This window comes from Eleutherodactylus coqui, chromosome 1, assembly GCF_035609145.1.
Source record: "Eleutherodactylus coqui strain aEleCoq1 chromosome 1, aEleCoq1.hap1, whole genome shotgun sequence".
Taxonomy (NCBI): domain Eukaryota; kingdom Metazoa; phylum Chordata; class Amphibia; order Anura; family Eleutherodactylidae; genus Eleutherodactylus; species Eleutherodactylus coqui.
The window spans coordinates 234474491-234488232 of NC_089837.1; the positions used below are offsets into that span (position 1 = coordinate 234474491).

Consider the following 13742-nt stretch of genomic DNA (forward strand, 5'->3'; position numbering starts at 1 on the left):
AAAGATAAAATAAAATAGTTTCATTCCCACTTCTTACTTTTAGCTGGTTCTGTTGGTTTGATCTTTAAGCATCTGAAAGCCTGATTCTTTCTAATGACTCCAAGATCTAGTGCTGCCCAGCTTTTATGCTTTTTGTAGATGCTGTGCGTTTTGGTGGACTCAGCATTAGGAGCTTATTTCATGACTTAAAAGTAAAAACATGAATATAAAGATAACTTGGAGAATCTTATGCTAATATGCTATATGAAATAATTGTCTGGCATAGAAGATGCTGTCTTTTAATGCACATAAGTTCTCTGAAGTGCTGATATACTGTCTATTATGACTATGAAAGTTAAGCATTTGGAGACATCAGAGTAGCCGACAGTCTTCTTATGCTGATACAATGTTTTTCTTCAGAGTTTAAAGGGATTGTACTAAAATAGCAAATTATTTCCTATCAACAGGATAGGGGTAATTTGCTGATTAGTAGGGGTCTAAGCACTGAGACCCCTGCCAATCTCAAGAAATAGGGCTCCATGTCCCAGATCCTCTTCAGTGTTGGGTAACTGCACCCACTGCAAAGAGGGGGAGACTTAATCAAGCGCTGATGCAAACACTTGCTTATTACCATCAACCCCATTGAAGTGAATGGAGTGCTGACGTCACATGGTCGGCCAGTACTCCATTCAGAGTGATGTCACTGTTAGAGGGATAAACGACCCTTACAATGACAAGAGAGCCGTACATGGGATTCCAGTTCTTCAGATCAGTGGGGATCTCAGCATTGAGACCCCCATCGATCAGTAAGTTATACCCTATCCTGTGGATAGGGTATAGCTTTATATTTTGGTACAACCCCTATAAGACTTTTGAAAACTTAGAAGCATACATAGCTAATGAATGATATATTCACTTACCGCCTTATGGACTTCCTTAGTTCTCCTGCATCCTTACTGCAGCCTGTAATTATATAGAACAGGTACATGTACAGGGATAAAAGGTTATCCCAATGCAAAATAAACAACTGGGGATCTTAGGATGGGAGGCATAAGAACAATACAGTATTTAAATCATGAATTGAGATGAGCGAGCACGCTGGTTTAAGGCTGCTACTTGATCGAGTAGCAGTCTTATCGAGTAACTGTACTCACCCGAGCAGCATGCACGGAAGGGAGGGGGGGGGGGGTGGCGGGGCCAGCCCATTTGTTACAGTATCAGTAAACTCCTGTAATTGGATCCTCTGTCAGCACCCTCTTCCATATACATGCCATATTCAATATCCCTTATGTGAAAGTCTAGGTTCAGCAATCATAATGTTGTGTAGGTTGTCACATTTAAAAGTCAGTGCCAAAAAAGATCTACTGTGTGCTCTGTGTGTGTTTTTTTGGAATAATAAGCATATTTACTGACAATATTTGAAACATTTACAAATAAGTGCTAAAGAATGATATATTCATACAGCACTGTCACCTTACAGACTTTGTCATCCTAAAATTGTAGACCTTACGTTGATACCATAATCATAGCTGGAGGTACACTTTCCTTAATAACTAGAAGTCATAGCACGTCGAAGAATATAATTGATAAAACAATGCAATGGTGCAGAATAAGTGTTGAAATGTAGACTAGAGGTATAATCACAGGGTACTATGTGTGCTGCAGTCCTATTTGCTATCTCTGTTTAGACAGTAGCTCCTAAAGTGCCAATAAAAGCATTAAACAACAAGAGAGACAAATTGACAGAACATAAATTTTTACTCTGGTCCAGGGACTTGTAATTTATGAGGAAGGCTTTTGTGTTTCCTTGCAAAGATAAAATAAATCTTAAATAGAAGAACATGATATACATTTCACAGTTTCCTTAAATCAAAACAACAACAATACTATGAACATATTGATGAAAATATATAGTGTATATCAAATAAAAAAGACATTGTCTTACACACACGCGTTTCTTAAAATTGTCTTTTTTTAAAAACTAGTGAAGTAGGCTCCAGAAACTCCCACACCATAGCCTATTAGAATTTTATGAATCATTAAAATATAATGCAATCCCTGGCTGCCACATTAAATATTCTGTTTAAAATGGCATTTTAAATTGGGATCTCCAACAAGCCAATACTAGGTGACATTGCTGTAAAAAACGAGTAAGTTTAATATAGATTTTTATATATTCAAATAAAATGAATCAAAATATCAAAGGAGACAATGAAAAAGTTAAAATGATCTGCATCAAAAAATTAGAAGAAGGTTGATGACAGCTATATGTACCATGAGGGTGCTACAGGCCATGTTTATATCTGTTTGACTATTTACTTATCCATATCACATTGCTTTGATGTTGTCCACTATGTAAAACCTCTTTCATATAAGTATATTTTGGTCAGTATTTTGTATCTGTAAGCCAAAACCAGGAGTATTTCCAAAATTCCATTATACTTTCTCTCTGTAGATTCAATTCCTGATCTGAATACTGTTATACTGTTTGAGAAATGTATGTTTTTTATAGACCTGTCATTCACATTTAGGGACTTTTCACATGGGACACAATAATCTGCAAAAACGGTGCAGAATATGCCGTCTTGGAATTCTGCACCAAAAATTCCCACTGCTAATGGCAGATTTTGATGTAGAATTGCAGGGTTGGATTCTGCCATTTTCAATTCTGTGTCAATATCCACTATTCGCCGTGAGGATTTTGGTGCTGAATATTCTGCAACAGCGTTGCGCAATATTCCATCCCATGAGAAAGGCCCTGTTATGTCCATGCAGGTCGTGGGAACAAAGATCTACATGAATGCGGCCTAAATAATGGCTGGTCAGAAGAAAGGGGGAATGGAACATGCAAACATACTCAGACATCCACAACAAACAAGCATAAACCATACATGTATACAAACACCCACAGGGAATACAGGGACATCAAACTCTACACCAACACCAGAGGCCAAATACTTACCAATGAACTAAACAAGCAGAAAGATGGAAATATCTATAAGAAGCTATGAGGTATTGGTTTGTATTTTGGCCAAAACATGTAAGCTCGCAAGCCCACATCAAGGGTCCTCGCTGTCTTGTGAGTCCCTATATTAACAAGACAACTGCAACAAAGGAAAGGGGGACCCTGCCTACAAAAATGTGATTGTCAAGATAGGGTCGGCCCCACTCTGGAACCTAGGGGGCAAATAGCTCCCCCTATATGATAATGAGCAGGAGCACTAGACAAGGGAATTACAACATAATACACACTGAACAGGTCAGTTCACACCTAGTGTGAACACCTACAGACACACAGAAGATGACTCTGTTCACACCAAGTGACTGCAACATAAAAGGAACATAGAACAAGCCATTGTTCACACCAAGTGTAGTCCACACCATCAGACATACACTGAGCAGGACCTTGTTCACACTTGAAGTCTGCTTACCTCACAGACATGAAGGAAACCCAACTCATAAACTCATGCATGCCTAGATAAACAGGAGTTAGTTCAATTGTCCACACACTGAGAAAGGGACAAGAGTGTCAGACATCACACACCTGAGAGCAGCAGGGAACATAGTGTTAGACATCCCCCATCTGACAGTACAAAGGACATCAGATGTCTGGAGGTCACACCTGATAAAAGGGAAGGGAGAAGGGGCCCACAGGACATGCAGACAGGGAGATCAGGTGTCCATACCATCTTCATGGAAGGTGGGGGAGACAACTGAAACAAGCAGCACACATGACACAAAACACAAAATACTAAGAGAGAAAGGGATAATGGATCAATGACCAGCAACCTCTAGCAAAAGGGACTGGAACTTATTTTTACAGACCAGTAGTGATTGGCTGGAGCAATCCACAGACCCAGCCAACTCAATTATCCCATCAATGTGGAAGCGTGCTCCCGGTAACTCATAGAACTACAGATCCCAGGAGCAACACATAACAGGCCCCTTACAGAGTAAATTAAGAAATGGATTTCCCAAGTGTTCATTTATTTTACTGTATATTTAATTGTTTTTAGTTACACTTCTCTTCTATCTTTTACCGTATTATAGTCACATAAATACATTGTAGGCAGGTAAAGGGTGAGGGTGAGGTTGTGGATGAAGTATATCTCCCTCCCAGGCTCTTAGTCTGGACAGGGTGGAGATACAGTCCATAGCTTCACCCTGGCTCTCAACTCAGCTGTAGGCACTGACCCCGTTACTGGAGCATAAAAGACTGCAGTTCCAGGGAGTCAGTGTCTGTCAAGCTGAAGAGGGAGCAACGCCTCACTGTGTGGACCTGAGCACCCTGCGTGGTGCCCCTGTTATTTTGAGAAGGACTTCTCTATTTTGCTTTGGCTTTGTTTGGACTTTACTTTACTTTAAAATAAAACTGAGCAAGTTTTCTTCACATGCTGATCCAGTATGTCTTTGCCGCCACACCCCCTGAAGGACTTGCTTAGAACATATAAACAAAAAACAAGTGTTCATTAAATTTTATCCCTCTCAGATCAAGCAACTTAGTACAAGCTAAAACCCCAAGGGACCTTTCACACAGAATGGAATAGGCTGCATGACGCACCAACACCTGCAAGCTACCAATAGATTTTGATGTGGAATTGAAAATGGCATAAAATTTGTCTGCAATTCTGCATCAAAATCCGCAGTTAGGGTGGGGTCATACGAACGTGTTTTCGCACGTACATAGGTGCATACATAGATGCTCACCTATGTACGAGCAAAAACACGCGTGTATGCAGCTACGTGCTTGTTATCAATGGAGCCGCGGCTGCTGTCGGCGGCTCCATTAAGAACCATGCTCTGCTGGCACCCCTGCATTCTTTTACAGGGAAGGGTTTTACATATAAGCCCTTCCCTGAAAAAGAAACATTTTAGTTTAAAAAAAAAACAAAAAAAACTTACCTCTCCACCGCTGCCGTCACCCCCGCAGGCATAAAAAACATATCTTCCGCATGCGGCAGATGTTTCCTTTACCCCCACTATTTAAAAGAATTCCCGGATACTACATTCTGCCACATCTGTGGCAGATGCAGCAGAGGAATTCTTCAATTCTCAACCACAGCTGTCACACATGATGCTGCCGGCATCCCCGTCATTGGATTTCAGGGAAGGGCTTTAAACATAAGCCCTTCCCTCAAAATCCAAGAAAAGTAGTGTAAAAAAACTAAAAAAAACTAACCTAACCCAGGGAAGGGACCTGCCTATATGCAGGTAACCTGCTCTGAAAGGGGCGAACCTGACCCCATACCTAGGCCACTAGCTGACCCTACATGGGGTAAGAGAAAACTACCACAAACAAAATGCAGAAGATAATAACCGCGTACTTAGCTTTGAGAAGACTCAGGTAAACAGGACATTCAGCTCCAAGCTCTGACTTGCACCAAAGCCAGGGAGAGACTGAAAATTAAACAGCAATTGAGCTACGCACCGGCCCAGGCTAAATAGTCCTGACCAATTACCCACAGGTGAGTCCAAGCATGTCTCACCTAATACCACTCCCACCAGAGCCAGAAGATGGAGAAACACATACAAAACCTGTACCAGATTATTTAGAAAGGAAGCGATCCCAGAACCGCCACAACATTATGTTCACAATGCGGTATGAGTTTATCTTTACTGACACTGTGGGACATATGATGTATTGTATACATTTTATTAATTCTTTTGTGGGCTGGGGGTGGTAAAGAAGGACCATGAATTCCACCATTGTTTCTTAATGTTTGTGCAATACAAATGACATAATAACTCCATTTTGCAGGTTATTACGATTACAGCATTGCCAAATTTATAAGTTTTTAAAAATTATTATTTAGCACTTTTGCAACATAAAAACACTTAAAAAAAGAATAATGTATTTCTGTCTTGCCACATTCCAAAAGCTATAACATCATTTTTCCATCAATGTAGCTGTATTAGGGTACATTCACACGAGCATGTGCATGTGCGTACATAGATGCACACAAAAACGCACACCCACGTACATGCACAAACACGTGTGAATGCAGGAGCGCCCAGCCGCGTCTTCTTCCTGCACTGCTCTGAATCTCTATCAGCAGGTGGGGATTTAAAATCACTGCCTGCTGAATGGGCTGTATCTGATTGGCTGAACGCTCAGCCATTTACAGGCAGCACTCAGCCATTCATTGAAAGACAGCTGAGTGCTGCCTTTGATTGGTCACAGCTAGAGATGAGCGAGCGTACTCGGAAAAGCACTACTCGCTCGAGTAATTTGCTTTATCCGAGTATCGCTGTGCTCGTCCCTGAAGATTCGGGTTCCCGGCACGGAGCGGGGAGCTGCAGGGGAGAGCGGGGAGGAACAGAGGGGAGATCTTTCTCTCCCTCTCTCCCGCCCGCTCTCCCCTGCTCCCCGCTGCGACTCACCTGTCAGCCGCAGCGGCACCCGAATCTTCAGGGACGAGCACAGCGATACTCGGATAAAGCAAATTACTCGAGCGAGTAGTGCTTTTCCGAGTACGCTCGCTCATCTCTAGTCACAGCACTCAGCCAATCACAGGCAGCGCTTGGCCATTCATTGAGCAACATATGGAGCTGTTCTTGGAACAAAGCAGCCATATTTTTGTAACCCTGGACAGCCCTTTAATGTATCATGTATGTCACTTTATAGAGCTTCCTTTTCACTTTGGATGATGATTTTCTGTTGATGTTATTATATAGAAACATGAGAATTGGAAGATGGAGCAGTGAATACCTTTACTGGCATGTTTCAGATATTATTGATTGCATTTTCATCAGTGGAAACAGATTCTGTGGACATTCGCTACAACCTTTAGCAAACAGCTGCAGTAAACAATCAGCCCTTTGTGACAGCGTTCAGACATGAGGTACAGGTCAGTGTGCTGCTGATAACACAATGAAAACAAGAGCATTCTGTAGAAATCCTGATGATGAATAGCTTAGCAATCCATGATTTATTGAACTGTACTGCTGGATTCCCGAGCGACCGGGTTATCATTATCAGTATCATATCTCCAGAATGCCTACAGTGCCCTAGCTGTCTTTTACTTTCTCATCTCCTGTAGACCAGTTGTCACACTTAATCAAGTAGTTAAAAGATAGTCAAAACTTTTCCTTAGCCTTAAATTAATGTCTAAAAATGCTGGCACTTAGAATTCCCTTATCTTCACACGGAGCTTCTGACGCCATTTAGTGATGCTTGATTGCTAAAGTACCTGGAGTATTGTAAAGCAAGAAAACAGGATACTCATCAAAGTAAAATAGGGCTCCTTCATAGGGGCATATCTGTGTGCGCCAAATTTACATGCACAATATGCAGGGAATAGGGCATGAAATCAATGTGCTTGCATACATTTCCATACTTTGTGCGTGGACAAGAAATGCAGTATGCTCTACTTTTGTGGGGTGCAAAAAAAAATTGCAGTTTTTTCAACCCCCTCCCCAGCAGGCTTCCTTAAAAGTCACTGGTGGAGATGGGTGGGAAGAGGGGGGGGGGGGGGGGGGTGCACGGCCATTTCCTCTGGTGCATGTATACTAAATGTTGATTAGTAGAGCAGCTCTACCAATCAGCAAAGCTGCTTCAGTCCTGCTGCGCATGCTGAGGGGGGGGGGGGGGGGTGTCATGGCCATCACAGAAGACCCCATGGAAGAGCCTGCAGACTTACCTTCTTAAGTAACACCACACCAGGAGCTAGGTGGCACTTGTGAGACAGGGCAAATTCTCAAGGTGCAGGCAAACTGGTATACAATAGTGAGACATAGTAGTGAGATAAACTATGTATAAATAAAAAAAATAAATAAATATATTCAATAGATTCAAAACATATATTGTCAATTATCATCATCATAAACTAGTCAGAGCTGTTAGGGTAACACATTAAAAATGGAAGCAACATAATTGCAGTAAACCTGAGCATAAGCAAACCAAAGGGAATGAAGGTAATAGTAAAACTGATGAAGAATTAGAGTTGGTGTCATCATATGAATAGAAACACTACCTGTGCAGTTAAAAAGACTTTGTCACCATCTTTTTGCATCCTTTTTTGAGGGTAGCACAAGGTAGTGACAGTCACACTGATTACAGTGATATGTCTGCTGTGTAGATCTGTGCAGTAGTTTTTGAGAAACTTGCCTTTTCTCAGTAGCAACACATGCATAGAGGACTTCTTAAAGTAGTCCTGGATATTCATGAGCTGCAGGATAGCACCACCCATCCTACAATCAGCTCTCTGCTTATAATTGTGCATAGAGAGAGCAGCCAATCATTGGCTGGAGCACTGTTGCTACTAATAAAATGCACGTTTCTCCAAAACTACTGCACAGCTCTACATAGCAGACGTATCAGTGTAATCATTGTTACTGCAAAAAGATGCTGACAGTGTCTCTTTAACTAAAAGTTCACAAATGTATTACCCAGAATTCTGCTTTTCATTTGACAATATTATTTTTACTGAAGTTTCTCTATAACATTTTAGAGTCATTATAAGTAATGTTCTACAGATTATTCTGCTGCCTATAATGGTATCTCTTTTACGTTAAGTCATTGACTGCTGCATATTTGTATATCTAAATGCAAACGTTGACACTTCTGCAATAAGCAAGCTTTATGATATCCAAATTCAAAAGTTGATTAATTCAACTAATTACAAGCCATCCTATCCACTCTACTAAACACTGATGAGCTGTGCTAAACATGTGCTGCAGAAAATAATAATGAGATTGTTTGTATCATTACCCAGCAATACAGAGACAAAGAGGCAAGCTGCGCTCACGGAAAACAGCCTCTCCTTTCAGCACAATGAAATAACATCTCCCAGCTGCAGAATCAATGCTGTCTTCATGTGTGAAAGATGACATCTCTCATTATCAATATTATGATATATACTGTTTATACTGCATTGTACATGGAAGTTGAAATTACGATATTGATCACTTATGGGTTATTCCCCAGACAACATTTTAATTGTAGCTTACAACTATTTATATCAGAGTCATTATAACTATGAAATGAGGCTCGTTCACACTAGTGTTTATCCTCCGTTTTTGTCTCTTTGTCTTTTCTATTTTTGGAGCAAAGATATGAAATTAAATGGTTCCTTTTTTTCCATCATTAATTTTAATGTATTTTTTTTTTTAAATGGAAAACAAACTGAAAGCTTTCCGTTTGCTTCCGTTCTGTTAGATTTCCATTTTTTTCCACACACCACATTGCGCAAGTTTTGCTTAGAATAGCATAATAGCTCATAAATAGATTTAGGACATTTAGTGAGATTTTGAAAGTCAAAGAGGGAGATTTACTAATCCAAATGCACCAGAATTTTGGCACATTTTGCAACAAAAAGCTGATGTACATGCCTTGTATCCCAGCTATTGAATTATTTTAGACACTTTTTAAGCCTTAAGAAGGGGAAAGTGACTTAGAGGGGCTGTCCTAAGCTTGAAAAACGTGTCTGCTTCCTTCTACTTACACCTCCACCCTTGCCCATAAAATTATGTGTAGTATTGCAACTCAGCTCCATTGTATTGAAGTAAATAGGAGCTGAGTAGCAATACCAGACACAATTCATGAACAAGGGTGGCAATGTGTTTGGAAGAAAGCAACTATGTTTTTTTAACCCCTGAGCAATCCCTTTAAAATGCAACAATTGGGCCTGTCTATTATGGACACCAAAATTCTGGGGTACAAAATTCACAATTTTGGCACGTGTTCCAAAACTCACTTTCTAATCATTACTCCATGGCCTACCATGTTTTTTTTAAAAAGTGGTTAGGGTTTGGCTTTAAGGCACATGGCTATGCATAGTTCCTCACATTTACTATAAACCTTCCAAAGTTTTTGGACTTTTAATTGAGTTATATTTACCTACCTCCCCAGGAACCCCTTGACGAAAACACATAAAGCATAAAAACTACATACCATGCACTGTGTGATTTGGTTTCCTCTCAATAAAAGAAATATATACTATGTATGCACTCTTTGTAAAAAAAAAAAAAAAAACAAGAATAATCAAGCACCTAGAAGAAGTTGTTGTTTTGCTGCAAAACTTGATTGTTCTCAGTGAGAGAAACCAAGTAATCTTGTAGATATGATACCTTTTAATGGCTAACAAAAATACATGATGTTATAGAAAGCTTTGAGGTCTTCTATTGATCCTTCATCAGGCTAAAAAAGACTTGAAAGCTTGCTTGCTGTAACATCATGTTTTTTTGTTAGCTGCATATTGACTACGTACAGCAAGGGAGTTGTAGGAATGCCTCCACAATATTGCCACACTTCCTGCCTGGTTACCAGATTTATGACCAAAGAACATGTATTGCACGATCCAGCAGCTCAGTTACAGCAAATGTGGACTAATTTGCCGCAGGATACCATGTATGACTCCATACCTGCCGGTATCACATCTTGTATCCAAGCTAGAGGCAGTACAACACGGTCCTAGAGCCTCCCCTCAGGTGTTCAGTTTTTCACAATAAATTTTCTCTTAGCTCATACTGTAATCACTTATATCAACATTACAATCACACAGAGAAAGTTTCATTCCATTCTGACAACTCCTTCTAGGTGCTTGCTTTTTTGCAAGAGTATATATATATATATATATATATATATATATATATATATATATATATATATATATATATGTGTGTGTGTGTAAGAACATGATGACAAAATTGACTAAAGACAACAAACCACATGATTTCAGCATCATTTTGTCAGAAAACTCTCTATCAGTGTTGCAATTAATCCTTGAATACAAGCATTTGGTAACTGGCAAAATAGCACTTTGTTTCGTAATCCAGAAATGTAGAGAGAATAGCCAAGGGAAACATCCCTGCATTTACTCAATCGGTTAGCCAGATCTGATTCTGATATTAAAAAAGAGTTAGCAGTTTATATAGATAAGAAGAGTAAAGTAATTTAATCTAGCCCTAGAAGGCAGAGATTACATATCTCCAAGGAAACGTCAATGAACAAACAAAATCCATTTTAGATTCCAAAAAAATGGGACCAGTAATTTCTAGAACAGATATGTTATCGTTTGTTAGGCTTCCTTTCTTCTCATAGGCTTCCTGTGGTATTTTGCCCATAAAAACACATGTGAAAAGAGCAAATGATTTTTTAACAGTTGGAAGCTTTTTTTGTGTTGTTTGTAAAACAGATATGCTTATTTTCCCTGTAAGGCCCCCTGTAAGGCTGAAATTCCGCAGGATGAATCATCACGGTACTCCACTTCCTGTGCTCCGACTTGTTATCTCTATTACTAGAGACAGATTTTACTTGCCAATAGGTGTGCATAGCAAATTATAAGGAAGTGAGACCCTTATGGCCCTTTTACACGGGCCGACAGTTGTTTAAACAACCGCATGAGTACTGATGTCACTGCTACATGAAGTCTACTCCTTAAGGGCTCATTCCCACGGGCGTCAAAATCACACAGAAGTTAGCCATGCAAAAGAATCACAGCTAACTGCACTTAAAATATCCCTCCATCTCCCCAGCAGGGGAACCCCTCTCTCCCCTCTGCTGGGGAATCTCTCCAGACCCACTGCTAGGGGAAAGCCTCCAGCTCCGCTGAGATGAAGGGAACCCCCGACGATCAAGGGGGTTCACTCGGGTCTCCTCTTCATTGCTCTCTCTCTCTCTCGCTGCTACTGGAAAATCACTTCATCTCTCTTTGCTATATTTTCTTTTTTTTCAAAGCTAAAATTCCTCTGTCTGAACGTTTCCATAGGTTCTATTAGTCGCGGGTTTTTTTGCGCACGTAACTTACCTACACAAATTCCCTCATGTGAATGAGCCCTAAGACTACATGGAAATGAGATCTTTTCTGATACGCTCAACTGGGGCAGTGCTACACTGGGGCTGTTGTTGTTGTAGTGCAATGTCTGTAGGTAAGGGTAACCCAGAGCCATAGGGACTTAGCTTGGCAGCAGCGGTGTTGTTGGGCTGCTAGGTCTTTCCCCTGCAGGCACTGTGTTGCAGCGGCTGCAGTTGGCATGCAGTGCTGCATCCCGTAAATTATGGACCCACTATAAAAAGGTTGTCTTGAAGTGGTTATTAGACTAAGGCCTTATTATTATGAGCGCTTTTTTGCGGCAAATTTGCCACAATAAAGCACTGGCTCCAATGCATTCATTTAGATGGGCGATTTTGCGGTGCATAAAATCGTCATCCAGAAAAAATAGCACATTCGGTGCCGATTCCAGCAGCTGCTTTTACGCACTAAATGATAGGTTTTGTCCTATATTTTGGCCGCGATTTGCCAATGGGAGCCGCCGGCACGCAGAGGGAGAGGGAAATTAGCACACTAGCTCTGCTAAGCTGCCACCCCCTCCCTTTCCCAGCAGCCGGCAAGGGGCAGAGAGGGGAAGGGCAGGGGGTCAGAGTTTAGCAGAGCTGAACTCTCTCCCTCGGCTGACGGTATTCCGGGCTGTGGCATATATACACTGCACCCCAGCTGTCTGAATGGGTGAGAAAATGGGAAAACAGGAGATGCAACCCCGACATGATCATGGTTGCCTCTTAACGCGATTTTTGGCTGTAATCTGGGTGGATGAAAATTGCAGCACCCGTGTGAATGAGGCTTTATACAATTTTTTCAGAATGTTACCTCTTGTTCATGTTTTTCTACAGGTTGACTTCATTTAATGATATGATCAAAATCTTAACTTTTAGACCAAATTCACAAATTGCAGTAGTATGCCACATGCTCAAAAACTATGCGGCAAAATCCCACAGATTTAACACAATTTGCTGCAGTTTTGTAGTGTGGTGATTTTCTGCTGGACTTTACAAGTGATACACATTACAAAATTACAAATTACAATTTTCTCCCTTACAAAAGACTGGCCCAAAAACCGCATTGGAAAACCTCAGCAATTCACAGTAAAATGAGTGTGGTTTTTAACCATGTGGCACCCTGCCTCAGTGTGTCAGCTCAGTCTTAACTGTGGATCTATTTTCCATGACAGTAATTTTCTTCTGGTCTTTAAATCAATTTTTGTAGGACGTCCAGCTCTTGGTGATGTCACTGTTGTGCCAAGTTTAATCCACTTCTTAAAGGGGTTGTCCCGCGAAACAAAGTGGGGTTATACACTTCTGTATGGCCATATTAATGCACTTTGTAATGTACATTGTGCATTAATTATTCACTTACCTGTTCCGTTGCTAGCGTCCTCGTCTCCATGGTGCCATCTAATTTTCAGCGTCTAATCACCCGATTAGACGCGCTTGCGCAGTCCGGTCTTCTCCGTGTTGAATGGGGCCGCTTGTGCCGGAGAGCTGCTCCTCGTAGCTCCGCCCCATCACGTGTGCCGATTCCAGCCAATCAGGAGGCTGGAATCGGCAATGGACCGCACAGAAGACCTGCGGTCCACCGGCGGCCATCTTCGCAAGGTAAGTAAGAAGTCACCGGAGCGCGGGGATTCGGGTAAGTACTATCCGTTTTTTTTTTTCAACACCTGCATCGGGTTTGTCTCGCGCCGAACGGGGGGGCTATTGAAAAAAAAAAAAAAAACGTTTCGGCGCGGGACAACCCCTTTAATGACGTCTTTGCTGTGCCTCATGATGCATTGGAAATTGTTAGTCCCCTTCTCCTGACTGATACCGTCCAACAATCAGATCCCTTTCATGAGCACTGACTACTATTTATCATGAGTTTAAATGTGATTGGCTAATTCTGAACACAATCACATCCCCAAATATAAGAGGGTGTTCACACTTATGCAAACACATTATTTTAGCTTTATTTGTATTGTCCCATCCTAAAAGATTTCAGTTTGTTTCC

The 13742-nt window shown here is 41.0% G+C and overlaps 1 protein-coding gene across 1 annotated transcript in view; it reads left to right on the plus strand.

The window, feature by feature from the left end:
• Positions 1-13742, plus strand: part of NKAIN2 (sodium/potassium transporting ATPase interacting 2) — a 793322-nt gene that overhangs the window by 560819 nt on the left and 218761 nt on the right. The window lies entirely within an intron of this gene.